The sequence below is a fragment of the Cavia porcellus genome, unplaced genomic scaffold, assembly GCF_034190915.1.
Source record: "Cavia porcellus strain 051 isolate PalLab524CR breed Dunkin Hartley unplaced genomic scaffold, mCavPor4.1 scaffold_28, whole genome shotgun sequence".
NCBI lineage: Eukaryota > Metazoa > Chordata > Mammalia > Rodentia > Caviidae > Cavia > Cavia porcellus.
In genome coordinates this window covers 33,377,501-33,392,432 of record NW_026947511.1, presented here as the reverse complement: position 1 = coordinate 33,392,432, position 14,932 = coordinate 33,377,501, and the positions used below count along the sequence as shown (strand labels likewise).

The following is a 14,932-nucleotide window of genomic DNA, read 5'->3' as shown; positions in this document are numbered from 1 at the left end:
TTCCATTTTATGGAGCAGAGATCACCCAGTAGTTCACATACATCATCTCATCTGATTCTCACAGCCATAACCTAAAAAAAAAGAAGGCACCCAATAAGTTAGCAGCAGTGAAATTCTTGTCCCCATGCTGTTCTGTATCCCAGGATACTACATATATCCAACATGAACTGAAGGCAAATCAATACCTAACTGTTTCTCCATAAGAAGGCACCAGCTGCTGATAGCACTGCTGCCTCCAATCCTTTGGAATCTGATAGATCTGTCGACAGTGGTTCAGAGAAACAAGAAGAATCACCAAGGAGGAAAAGGCAACCAGCTTCTCCAGGGTTTGCCGAGCAAACCTTCCATATGTGATCAGAAATTGCAGGCATGGCCAGATGCTTATACTGTAATGGTATGAAGTGACATACATGAAATAAAACAGAGAGAAAGCCGTTGTTCCAGTATGTAATACCAGACTTTGTCTCCTTCAAACACCCAGGAGATAAAGGCAAAGGAAGCCTCTCTTTGATGAAATGGTTAAGAACAGCTTTCAATCTGAAAAATGGAGAGCTTGAATTAGTGGGTGCCATCACCCAGTTGGACCATCTTGGTTGAGATGTTAACATCTTTGAGACTCTGTCCCTCCCAAGAAAACATGTATCACCTACTTTTATTCAGAGAAGAAGTAATCAGATTTGTAAAATGTGTAGCTTTGGTGCAAGTCACTTGAATCACTAAAAGACAAGATCCTGGGGGCTGGGATTTAGCTCAGCGGCACAAGCACCTGCCTTGTGAGCAGGCGGTCGTGAGTTCAATCCCTGGTACCGGTAAAAAAAAATTTTTTTTTAAATTTTAAAAAAGACAAGATCCTTATCACCACCAGATTCATCATTGACTCTCAGAACTCCAGCCACTCCCAGCCACTAAAAAGTGAACTGGGAACACTGCTTCTTATTTTGAGATGAGATTCAGAAAGACACACAGCAAGACAGTAAATGAGAGAGTCAGAGAGAGTTTCTGACTTAATAAGTTTGAAGTTTTTAATTTAGCTCTCATGTATCCCCACCTGGCCACTGTTTTAGCTGGTCAGTGGAACAAAGTGAATGACTCAATGACTAAATGCTTTCACAGGTGAAAACTGGCCTGGGGTCTGTCCAAGAGGGCATTCCCACATTACCCTACCTTGTTCACCACAACCCAAGCTCTCCCTGCCTTCAGATGGAAGCCAAATGGCACAGCAGGCAGAGTGACCAATGGCAAAAGCAGAGGCGGCGGACCCAGCTGTCCAGTCTATAGTTTACCTGGCCTGTGCCCTGTAGGCTCGCCCTAACTGAGATATCTGCCCTGTCTGAATCCTGTTTCTCTTATCTACAGAAGAGGGAGGCGAAGGCTAGGCAGCAGAAAAACTGGAAGGTAATATGTGTGAAGGGCATGTCTAGAAGAAGGCGTGCCACACAGCAGGTGCTTGATAACAGAAGCTCCTAGAATTATGCCGTGTTCAGTCCTAGTGTGTATGTTTTCTCTCTCCTTTCTGTTCTAAATGAAATCAGGCAAAAACCCAAGCCCTGTGTGATAACCTCTCAGGGGCCTTCATACCTGCTCCCTTTGGAGACATCCACCAAATACCAGCTCAAGCCACCCCTTGATGAGTCCCATGTAAGATGGCATATTGGTTAACAAGTGAGTTCCTCGGGTCATTAGGGCTGGCATCATCTCTGGCTTGCTGGTAGAATCTATTCACTACAGATACTTGTCTCCACCAACAGAATAACCAGCTGATTGGAACCAATCGCAAGAGCTGTAGACTCATAAAGGAAACAGAGCAGGGGCATACAACCCCACCAGACCCAGCCAGGATTCAATAACTTGGGACCCCAGGAATGTGAGAAACCCAAATGGAGCCACCCCCTAACCCCCTCCCCGCAATCAGCTCAAAACACACACTAAGCCTACTGTTTGTCAGGGAAGCCACAATAAATTCTGAACTACCTCCAGAGACATCGTTTCTGTAGAAACCTAAATAAAGTTACCAACAGCCTAAGGAGAAAGAGAGATCAACTTATTGTCTCCTCAACTAGAGGTGACATTGATTGGCATGAGGGTTCTGACCGTAGGGGGGCATTTGAAAGATCTGTCACAAAAATGGGAGCACATATGTCAGAAAAGATACCGCAAATCACTACACAAATAGCGTAATTTTGCATAGGGCAAATTAATGCTCCCAGACTTTTAAGTGAGTATGCCCAGTCTCAGCCCAGGGTGTGAGACAGTGCAGGCTGAAATTTGTTTTTCTCTTGCCTTATGTCGTCACTTCCTGAAAGGCTGAAGGGTCGTAGAAGAACGCTGTCTGGTCAAAGCCAAAAGAGCCATTTCAGTAGAAAAGTGGCGATAGTGGAAACCCAGCACTACCACGTATCATTCAGCAGGTGAAGGAGAAACAGGGAAGATTCCAAGAGTCTGCCGACAAAAAGATGCATTCGAGAATTAAATCTGCTCACTTGTGGCTTGCCTGGCCCCTGGGTCCCCAGGAAAACTCAATGAATATTAGATAAGTGAATAATACAATGCTTAAAATGTGTCTTCTGCTTGCAAAATGAAAGTGTCCAAAAGGCAAACCAATACACACACACACACACTGTAAAACACTAAAGATTGTTCTAAGACACTATTTTGCTCAAAAGTGAAAGCAAAACATAAAACAATCATAGTAAATTTCTAAATTAAGAATCTATTTTGTCTTCCAGCAGATAATCTGGTTTAACATTTTGTCCTTTGATCCATTTCTGTTTTAGTGAGCACTGTGGGTCTACATTCAGTCTTCTGCACACGGACAGTCAGGTTTCCCAGCACCACTTATTAAAGAAGCTGTCTGTCTTCCATTGTGTTTGGCCCCTTTGTCAAAAAATCAAATAGCTGAATGTGCTTGGGGTTGTTTTTGCATCCTTCATTCAAGATGAAACATCACATGGTTTCTCTTACATGAGAAACCCAGAGTAAAAATGACAAATAAAATAAGATAGATAATAGAGAGTGGGAAGATAAATCATTCTCAGAGGGGAAAGGGATTAAGAGATGGAGCGAGGGAGGAGAGGGGGAGAAGAAGGAAATGGGACTGGAAAAGGAACTGAGATGTGTTAGGAATATGCACCGACTCCAACAAAGAATGTAAACAACAGGACTGCGAACATACAAAAAAAAAGGAAATGAATCAAGGATGTGGAGGGGGGAGGGGGAGAGGAGAAAGGAAAGGGGACAAAAAATAGAAATAAGATGCATTACATGCAAGTACCAATGTGCCACATAGAATGCAATCATTATGTACTGCAAATACGCACTAAGAGAGGAAATGACTGGAGAAAAAGCATCTAAAAGGGGAGCACTGAATAAATATATATAAAACTTACAATAGTGCAACTTGCTAACACACACGTATTACCACACTCCCCACAAATATGCTTCATGTTTGTGATTAGAACATTAAGTTAGGTGGTCAGCTTTTGCAAACTCATAGTTCAAACCTTTAGGAGAGCCACCTCTATGTCCATCAAGAGACAAATGAATAAAGAAAATGTAGTATTTATACACCAAGGAGTACTACACTGCCATAAAGAAGGATAAACATGAATCATTTGTAGGAAAATAGATGAAACTTGAGACCATATTGTTAAGTGAAATCAGACACATGAGCTTAAAAATCACATGGTTTCTCTTACATAAGAAGCCCAAAATATAAATAAAAGGCAAAATACAATATAGACAACAAAAAATACGGAGACAGATCTCTCTTATATAGACAGTGGATCAAGAGATGGAGGGGGAGGAGAAGAAAAAATAATTAAAATGTGTTATGCACACATACAAATTCCACACAGGGAATTAAATAATTACATGCACTTTAAACATGTACTAATAAAAAAAACAAAAACAAAACTTCTAGTGGGGAGGGATATCACACAGTGACTGGGCTTCCTACTTGTCACGAAAGGGTTAATATTAGGGAAGGTATTGACTAGTTTCCTACTGGTTGCTAAGCAACATTTCTTCCTTCCCTCAATGGTCTGGGAGAGGATAAAATAAGGGCAGAAAATGAGAAATGTTGGAAAAATAGGAAAGTGAAATTCAATGGATCATAAGGTACAATTTGTAGGAAGAATGAAAGAGGAAATAATTTTTGCTGGATGTACTAAGACATCAGCTGCTTTATGACATCACAAGAGTAACACATTGAGCCCGCAGCTCCAAAGACAGAGAGGACAGTGGGAGATGAATGTTCCCAACCCTAGCATCATGCTGCTCAGGGGTAGCTCACACTTAGCCAGAAATGCCCTGGTTGACAGCAAGCTGACCTTACGTGACAGATCATTGCTCCCATAATAGTAACAATAATAATAATAATAGTTATCAAGTCCATGGGGCCCAAGCAAGGCTCACCCACGGTGATTCGCTGCCCCATTTCTTAAGGGTCCTTTGTTTCCTTTACAACTAAAAGAGACCGTCAACAATATTGACTGAGTGAGTACACTGTCCACACACTGGGCTGGGTGCTGGAGGGCCAGTGGTGGAGGACCTGAGTAATCACTCAGTAGGGAGCTCGGTCCCTTCCATCACCATCTGTGTCCCATTTTTGCCAGGACCCTGCGGTAGAGCAATTTAGCAACTTTACAGAATGACCCAGGCAAAGTCCTAGCACGGAGCCTCGGGCTGCGGGACTGTTTCCTGCTTTGATCTCCATCATTGACTGCTCCTCGGTGTGAGAACCTCAGGTCAAGGCAGAAGGTAGGGAGGCTGCGTGTGTGCGGATGCAGGGCTTATCTGGGAAATCTCTGTGTCCCCCACTCGGTTTCGCCATGACCCCAACACTGTTCTTCAAAAATAGAATTTATTTTTAGAAATCCAAGAGACAAAGTAAATTACTGAGAAAACAAATCCTCAAGTCAACAAGGCTATTCCAGACTCTCTTACCAGAGAGAGGTAAGATGCATGTTCATTAATGTCCATTTTCAGCCATTAGTTTATTAGACAAGAAGCTGTCACCTGCTGTGTCCTGCAGGAACCTGGATGCTGAGCGGGTCACCCCAACAGCAGGAAGAGGCTTAGGAGACATCAGCACAAATGCAGGAGTTGCTGATTCATAACGGGGGTATGGGGAAGAGATGGGGAGAATGAGGAATCACAGGATCCTGGAGGTAGACAGGAAGGAAGGATGCTGAACATCTTTCAGGAATGAGAAGACGAAAGAAAGAAAGAAAGAAAGAAAGAAAGAAAGAAAGAAAGAAAGAAAGAAAGAAAGAAAGAAAGAAAGAAAGAAAGAAAGAAAGCCAAACACAGAGGAAGAGGGGGCTTTCTACTGCAGGGACCTGGACCAGGATGGTGGCCTCACTGCTGACGTGAGATGCTGGGTAGTTCACCTAACCTACCCTGGACCTCCATACATAGAACAGAAAGATCGCTGAGCATTTGGGAGAATTTATGGTGATATATTCAAAGCAAGCCCCATGGTACCTGGCATACAGTAAATGGTCAATAAACTCTAATCAATGTTATTATCATATACGGAACCACTTTAAATTACAAAGCACTAGTTTCAACTGTTAATAAAACTATTATTTATAACTGTGTCTAAGATTGGTCTTGGTTAACTGCCAACCTCACTCCTCTAAGCCAATGTTTGCCTAATTTCAGGCATGTGTGTACCGCCCTCATGATTTCTGTTCTATCCAAGTTCCATCTCTTGTAAGTATTATTGTTAATAAAATAATACTAGCAGAGCACAATAATAATAACAATAATAGCAACAATAACAATGACTAATGTTCCTGAACTACTTACCTCCTGCCAAGCACTAGTCCAAGAGCTCTCTAAATAGTAACTCTTTGATCCTTCAGGCAACCCTATGCCATTTTTCAGATTAAAAAATTGAGGCATGAGAGGCCAAGATCATTGACCAATAAGTGGCATGTGTAGATTCAAACTTGCAGAATCTGGCTTCCAAATCCTTGCTTAGCCACTGCCCATAATGCCCTTCTCATCTATGTATGCTGTCATTAATTTTTAAATGGACTTATATTTAGACTTTAAAAACCGTATCACTCTGTGCCATCTATCAGTGAAATCCTGGGTGTGATATGCTAGCCATAATCTTGGTGTATGCAAAAAAAACTTTAAAAACCATATACAAATTATGTAAATAAAAATATTCCCTTGCACCACCTAAAATCACTAACTAAACAAACACTGAGAAGCTGCCCCTTAATTCACTGGGCAGTTGCTTCTATCTTAGCCAAAAAACCATGGGACAATGCTAAGCACCGCCTAGCAGCGCTCTCTGTAATACTCATTCTTCACCTCCCCCTTTGCAAAAGAAGCTGGACCTTGATCTGGCCGTGACTGCCAAGCTGATCAACTACATTATATTTTTTTTCAGCTGTGGCTCTGTGAATGCGCCCTGGCCAATGGGATGCAAAGGGCCACCTTCTGCGGGGCTTATGTGAACACTTAGGTCTTATGGGAAGACTTCTTAAAAGGGAATGAGCCTGATTTTTATTCCGTCCTCCTTGCCTTTGAGAATGAGCTCAGTGGGACGGTGATGAGGCCACAAGTCACCATCCTGAGTCTTGAGAAATATATCAAGGATCTCAGTGCCACAAAGAGAGGGAAAGAGGGTCCCAAAACTATCACACCAGCCTCCCCCCACTTCTGCACCTCTTTTATGGGCAGGAGAGCTCGGTTTCTGCAGTGTTAGCTTGCAGCTAAATCTCCTCCTACAAATATACCACTCCAGCATCTCTCCCTCTTCAGTCAAAACTCAATCAGAAAATGCCACCCTGAGGAAATGTCCCCTAACTAGTGCTCAACAGGCTGAGTCCTGGACAGTAACCACTGCCACTTATATGTTCATTTAGAAACACTCTGCTCCAAACACTTTATGTATACTATTCCATTTAATATTTCAACACGTCTGCTGAGAGGGACTCCATCGTCACATACAACAGAACCTGAGGCCCAGACAGGTTAAGTATCTTACATAATGTCACACAATTAATAAGAGACAGAGTCAGAATCCATACCTTATAATGTAACCCTAAAGGGTGACAGCTCAACCTCAGTACTTTTTCTCCAAAATTAAAGAGATGTCAGAATGGTTGTCTCCTTACACACCCCCAGCCACTCTTTGAAAGGCAAAATAACTTAGCTTCTAGAAATCACCCTGGGAGCCCCAAAGAGAGGTTCTTTTTGTCATTATAGCAATACCACATTTTAAGTAAGACCAAATGCAAGTTGGGTGTTTCTGCATCCATGTCTGTTTGGTGATTCATTTTGTGGGTGAAAGTATTTTAAAAGACAGCCAAAAGGAATACTCAGAAAATGTTTACTCCTGCCCCTCAGGAATTCCACCAGGCTCCCCAGATACCCTGGTCAGAACAGGATGCATGGCCCCCCCATCCCAGCCTCCACAAAGTTAATTCATATTTCCCAGGCCTGGCACATGTTCAGTCAAAAACCTGGCTGAGTGCCTGTTGTTTACTGAAGCTGGAGAAGAAGCATCTGCAACATTACGAAAAGCATATTGTAAAAGGCAACACATGCAAATTAAACCTCTTGAGCTATGAGGAAATTGCTGGGAAAATTTATAACTCATTTAATAAAACTTGAAGTAAATACATAGCCTGGCTCTCAGGGAAAACAGAATATTTCCCACAATTCTCTCTTCTGAAAGAAAGAAAGAAAGAAAGAAAGAAAGAAAGAAAGAAAGAAAGAAAGAAAGAAAGAAAAGGGAAAAAAATAGAAAATCACTATCAAGCTAGTGGCTCTATAAATATGAAGGATAAATAGCATCAGGGCCAGTGAGCAAATCCCACTTGCGATCATGGGGCATTTAACACCCAAAGAACAGAGCTACGCTCTCCACTCTGGAAGGTAAGTGGCAATGACCAGGCCAAAGCCCCTTCTCCAATAACCCATCACTGTGCTCACTCAACAAGGCTCAACCAGGAATCTTCTGTTCATCAATCCATCCAATGGTATCTGTTCAATGTCTACTTACAGAGGCAGCTGAAATTTGGTGGTTAATAACACAGACGGCCTTTGTCACATAGTCTTTGTCACTTACTAGCAGTATTACCTCAGGCTGGTGTGTGAAGCCTCAGTGTTTGTGTCCTTACCTGTCAAAAAACAGAAATAATAATAATACCTCCATTTTATGGTCATTGCAAAAACCAAATAGATTGCTATACACGAAATGTTTAGAATGATGCCTAGCAAATAGTAATTTTTGTTTAATATTAGCTACCTAGGGTGTATGAGCTGGTGTGATGGTCCAGCCACTCTGCTAGGTCCACAGGATAAAGGATCAAACAAGGCAGAAAAAGGCCCTGTGCCTTGGAATTTAGATTCCAAAAGGGGCAGACAATACGCAGACACATGAATAAGTAACACCATTTAAGACAATAGATCACAGGTGTCCAGAAGAAAACAGAAAAGAGTAAGAGACTTGAGATGGCTCATTGGGAGCAGGAACTCCATGTCACAGTTGGCAAAGAAAGTCTCTTTTACAGGGTGACATTTGAACTGAGACAATAACAAAGAACCAACTCTACCAACAAATGTTCTTCTCAAGAGGAACATATTCTTAAATATTCTAAGACAAACAAGTAGAAGAAACACTCTTGCCATCTCTGAATGAAAGTCCCCAAGGCTGACAATGCCCAGGACAAGGGCTGTCTGCGAGATGAGATGTGACAAGTGAGCAGGACCAGAGCAGACCAGGCCCTAACAGGACATGGGAAGACTTTGAATTTCATATTAAATACAACAGGAAACTGCTGTGGGGAATTGCACAGCAAGGTGACAGGCCCCAACCAGCAGCTTGAAAGCTTACGCTGGCTGTGATATAGTGAGTGGACTACAGAGAGAAAAGAGGGGGAAAGGAAGTGGTTCTACGGCATCTACGGTAGTCCTGGCACAATGTGCTGGTGCCCTGGTCCAGGGAGGTAGAAGAGATTCAGAAAATGTTTTTATGGTAGGCTCTCCTGGACTTTCTGATGGATTGGATGTGGGGATGAAGGAAAGAAAGAAATCAAGAAGGCCTCTTGGTGGGGGAGGCCTGGTATGCTCCTCTGTCTTTGATGGGCACTGTAGTATATGGAGCAGCACATGGTTTCTAGCCTACTTAATTTAATTTAATTATTTATTTATCTATTTTTGAGATAGGGTCTTGCTGTGTAGTTCAGGCTGTCTTTGAACTCATTATGCAGCCCAGGCTGGCTCTGAACTCACAGCAATCCTCCTGCCTCAGCCTCCCAAGTACTGGGATTACAAATACGCATGCCCAGTGTGGTTTCCAGTCTAAAAGAGCTCCAGAGGGAGTTGGTTGCAGAAGCTTGACACAATACACGTGAAACAGAACCAACAGATGATGGGAGTGCAATGCTTCAGTGCATGGTTCAGAGCCCAAGAGTCAAAGACAAAAAGAGAACCTCATGGGATGGAGTTTTCATGGAAGGTCACGGACAACAGAGTATCCAGTCTGGCCTTGAAGGACACAGTCTTTGTCATATCATAAAGAAAAGGTCTCATGAGAGCACGCAGAGGAGAAAAGCCCAGTATGGTCCGTACCACAGAAAGGAAGTACATCACTTGTGAAAGAGGATAGCTTCCATCCAGTTCATGACTGTTCTACTGAGCACATGCCTGAAGCCAAAGGGTGAGGGGTGGGATGTGATCACCTCATTCTACTGGCCAGCGTTGCTCCTACCCTTCAAGAAATGATCAGAATATTTTTGGGCACAACTGTCAATGTACAGACACAGGGACACATGGGGCAGTGGCTGAGAGCCCAGGGAATGTGGTCAAGCAGACGTGAATTCAGCTTGGCCAGCCTCTGACTGTGTGACCCTGGTTAAGTTACTTCCTTCTGAGTGTTCAGTTTCTACCAAATGGGATAAGAATGGTATCTCCCATGCAGACTTAACGGCCTAGGCCAATGCCTGAGTAGGATAAATTCCTCGGTGACTTCTAACTAAAGAAGAATTACTCTTTCCAGAGCATCCTGTAGGTATATGTCTGAGGTAAGCCCCCTCGATGGTTATTCCCAATCGAAACAAATGTCTTCTTCACTAGTTCTTAACTACACAGGAAGTGTTTTGGATTACTCAGCATTGTCATTAGCAGCTAATAGGATGCCCTGTATTAATCATCTTCATCATACATAATAGTATGGTAATCATTATTTATGGCAGTCAATATTTACAGAACCCTCATCACGTGCTCAGCATTTCACTAAGTCATTATAGGTGTTATATTATCAGTGACACAATGGCGGGTAGGAGCCTGAATTCCTCCAATGGAAATTCCTATGCCAACTGCTACCTACCTATCTGACTTCTGATGCATTATTTAACTCTTCTACCACTTAGTTTTCTCCAGAAGCAGCACTTCCCTCATTGAGCTGTTGGGAGGATTAAATGAGTGGGTAAATGTGAAACTCCTAGTAAAGGTTACAAAAGTAGCAGATGTGATTATCATTATCAGTCCTAACAACTCTGCGACACTGATGTCATCTCCGAGTGAGAGAGAAAGAAAGGCACACAGAAGCTATCTGTAACTCTGACATCACCAAGGCCACTACAGGGGCTGCTCAAGCCAGGTGCCAAGCAGGCAAACTAGGGCCCAGGACAAGCTTCTATCAAGCAACACATGGCCACAAACTCTGGGGCTCCCTTTGTAAATATTCTGTATTCAGGTTGCTTTCAACTAGAGAGCCTTTCCCTTTGTGACCTGGTGGACATTCTGCCCCAACCCCTGGGGTGCTTTTGACCCTCCCCCAAGTCACGGCATTACAATTACTTGTCTTCTTCTTGGGGATGACAGTACTACATAAAGGCCTAGAGATTAGCTTTGGATATGGTTGGAAAGTCTTGGAGTAACAGTGTTAGCAAAACCTGAGTGTCAGTCCCCTCTCTGTCACTTCCTTGCTTCTTGGCCTTAGCAAGCTACTGAATTTATTCAAAGGAGTGGAACCTTGGGTGACTCATCACTAAAATGGGAGGAAAAATAGTAGCTACCACAGGACTGACAGGAAACGAATGGTAGTGGATGTGAAACACCTGGCGCAGCGCCTACAGCAGAAGAGCTCATAACGTGTTAGGAGCTGTCATTGTGACGCTGCTATTGTTATTGTCACAAGTGGCTTTGTCCTGAAAGGGCATACTCCCGATATAGTATTCACTTCCCCGGTGTAGCACACAGGCTGGGGGACTGCATGCAATGCAAGCCCTTCACTGGGATTTCTGGAACTGTGCTCCAGGAAACCTCCGTCCGTCCCGCCTCTCAAGTGCTGATTTGTAAGGGCTGCAAACGGTGGCGGTGCAGACGGGAGCTCCTGGCACAGGGGAACTTTTGAAAGTCCTGACAGTTCCTCAAAGAACAAAGGCAGAAGATGACGGCTTCTGACGTGAGGCTCCGGGCCTCTCTCCCATCTCCCATGCCGGTGGACATCACTCAGGCCTATCAGATCTGGAGACTGCTGTCTGCTGACTGACAACAGAAAGAGAAATTTAGAGGTGTGAGCAAAATGACAGAGCTGTCACGGCAGCCTCTGAAACGACTCTTTTCTTAAAGGAAGGAAAGATAACGGTGGGGGGAAAGAATGCTCAGGCAGATGCAATACCTTGTCACAGTTGCCAGGACAGGTTTGTGTTTTGTTTTCCAAAAAAAGCTTTGGACAAATTGAATAAATGAGAAGAAGAAAACAATTACCCCCCAAGTTTAGTCTCCATTCTTTCTAGGAGTAAAGCAGAATTTGGGACACGAGCTCTGTCCTTTGGACACAACAGAGGAAAATGTCAGTCAGTTTTATTTGTGGAAAGGGAGAATTTTTCTTTACCTTTCAAAAAGGATATTTATTTAAATATAAAACAAAATACCACCAGACTCCAAAGTCTGCTTTCTTTTCCTTGGGACCAGCTCACGAGCTCAGATCCAGTTCCTACATGGTCTCAAGGCCAACACGTACCACAGTGACCAGCTCTGGGCTACTCGGGTTGCAATACACGGAGGTCACATGATTGTCAAACATTCAGAAAACAGCAAAGTGTTCCCCCTTCCTGCCAACCAATATTTCCTGCTGGTGTTGACAGTTTAAAATGTCTTGTTTTTTTTCTTACATCCAAAACTATAGGGGAGTTGGGGTAGGGGGAGCAGGGATCTCTGAAAAACAAAAGTCTCCAGACTGAAATGTACAAACCATCTCTACCTCCTGCCTTCCTGTAAGAGCAGGGATGTCCTTGGCCAAGGAGATCATGTTTCAAAGAGCCCCATTTGCAGTTTTCTGTGAGCCCTAACTTTACAATAGCAATGAGAAGTAATAGATTCCCAATCTCACCCACAGGTCAAACACAGCCCAGAAAGAAATGCCTTTATTAAGATAATGCCTTGGAAAACCCAGCAATTCTAACAGCAAAAGAACAGATCATAATAGATGAGAGGAAAACGCACTTGGAGCATTTTTCCAAGAGTCCAGGAGGGCTGAACAGGCCAGAATAAGAAACCCCAAACCCGCCTGCAAAACGCTCCAGGAGAACCACGAGCCTACAGTGGACTGCTGATTGATGTAACCCTTGGATTAAAAATACATGGCATGAAATACAATTTCCAGAAAGGAAAAGGAAGTTCTTGATGAGCCTGATGAAAGAGTGATAAAAGCTTCACTCAAGGCTTCCACTTTTGTATCAGATTGTGGGAAACTTTCATTGCAACAACCCAACAGAGCCCATTAGCCATCCACTGGCGACATAAACCCTTCGCACCTTGATGGAGAGAAGGCCCCACAATCACCCTGATTTCCCACTGAGAAAGGAGCAGAAGCAAGTCAGAAGAAGGGGAGGCTGCCTAATGACACCCCAAGAATGGGAGATTGAAAAGAAGAAAATGTGCAAGAAAAAACAGAAACCAACCAGTGTGAGTTTCTACATCCCTTCACCTGGCAATGCTGACTTGTGGCTGCTGAGGACCCCTTTACAATAGGAGGTGGGAGCGAAAAGACTGGGCCCTGGTTTGGGCTCTTACTGCCTGTGGTTCTGAGTGTGTATTTCACTCTCTTGGGCCTTTACATCCTCAGCTGTAGATGCAGAATAGTAACTACTGCTTTGAATTTTTAGAACATCCAATATGACATAACCATGGGAGCTGGTATGGACTGATACAGTTTTGTCCCCTCTGAAATGCGTGTTTGGATTTGATGACCATTGTGGCTGTGTTGGTGACTTGGTCATTTGGAGGGATTCATGAATGCTGCTGGGAGGAGGTTAATTATTATGACAGTGGGTTGTTATGAAGTTGGTTCAGCCCATTGTGTCCTTCCTTTTGCATTGGCCAGTTGCCCTTCTGCTCTCTGCTATGAGTGGAAGCACTGTGTGTGTGGTGGGTGCCATGCTTGTGGACTTCCCAGCCACCAGAACTATAAGCCAGAGTCAATTTCTTCCCTTTATAAAAGACTCAGCCTCCAGTGTTTTATGTATAACAATAGAAAATGGACTAAGACAAAAGTGGTTTTAAGATTTTGAAACACTGAACAAATGTAATGAAAATCATTATTTTCCAACTGTGTCCCAACGTCTGGTCCCCTGGACTGTCTGAATAAGAAATATGAGGATAAGTAGAATACAATCCCATAAATAGCCTTCATACAATGCCGATGTGCAAAAGTACCATGATGTATGTTAGGACTCAAGGAATAAAAGCTCCAGCTAGATGGGGAAAATACGGGGGTGGTTTTCAAAAACATTTGAGCAGTAGGACTTCTTTCCCCAGGTGAAACCTTTTGCAAAAGACTAATAGAATAAGAAAAAAGTCTGAGGCTGAAGTGAAAATAAAGGACCTCAAGACCCATCCCACCTGTGAGCTCACATCAAGGAAAAGACTACTCATGAGCATTTCATCTCTTCTTTTTACAGAAGAGGAAATTGAAGCCCACCCATGAGAACAGATAGGCTCAAAGCTTCAAAACTAGCTCATAGGCAGGCTAAACTCAACCTCTGGTCTCTGGTTCATGTTTTCTCCATAGATCACACTGACTGAAGAGGTAGAGAGGAAAACCGGTGACTGATTATAGCACCAGGCACGCAAGAGGCCAGAGAGAGATCCAGGAGAGGTCACAAGGAAAGAGTATGTGTGTCTGAGGTCATTCAATCACAAAGGTCCAATTGGTCACTTTGAGACTGATTTTATCATTCAACCAGAATCTCACTATAGTACACACTGCTGTTAGGGTCTACCTCAGGCAACTCTGTTTGTAGATCATCCTTGATAAACATGGTAGATATCTCAAATGTCCTCTCTAACCTCAGAGCCAGGTTCTAGCATGGTGGAGGCACTGCAGTTCCTCATCCTTCCAAACACTTACAAACTGATCTTTGGAAGGAATGAACTTTAATCTTTGGGTCAGAAGATTAAGAGTTCAGAGTTCTAGAGAAGTAGTATTGTGAATGGCAGTGAGTGTCTGAGAAGAGTCCAAGCAAGCCTATTTGACACATAGTTTAAGATGCTACTAAAAGAATCACTCTACTTTCAGGAAGAGAAAATTGAAGCACTGAGCCGATGCTTCTGAAGGTGTAGAAGCTGATGAAAGGTACCAACAGGAAAAAAGTAAACATGCAAAAATTATAATAAGCGTGAGCTTGTGAACATAAACTGATATAAACCAGAGACTTCACCAGCTCTGTAACACTGAGCTGAAATGCATTATGACTGTAGCATTAGGTGTACATCCTTGGGGGTAGAGGGGTGGTTTTGTTTGAAACTATCTCCTCGCTTAGAAGTAAAAGAAACTCAACAAGAGCTATCAGCATTGAGTAAATGTATGTGAAAATTCACTAAAAACAGTAGATGCCAAATACTGTAGGTAAATGATTCCCATTGCTTTATGGTTGCTATTACTGGACTGGCAACATAA

At 43.1% G+C, this 14,932-nt stretch overlaps 1 protein-coding gene across 3 annotated transcripts in view; it reads right to left on the bottom strand.

Annotated features, from left to right (window-relative positions):
• Window positions 1–14,932, bottom strand: part of Lrmda (leucine rich melanocyte differentiation associated) — a 996,798-nt gene that overhangs the window by 498,760 nt on the left and 483,106 nt on the right. The window lies entirely within an intron of this gene.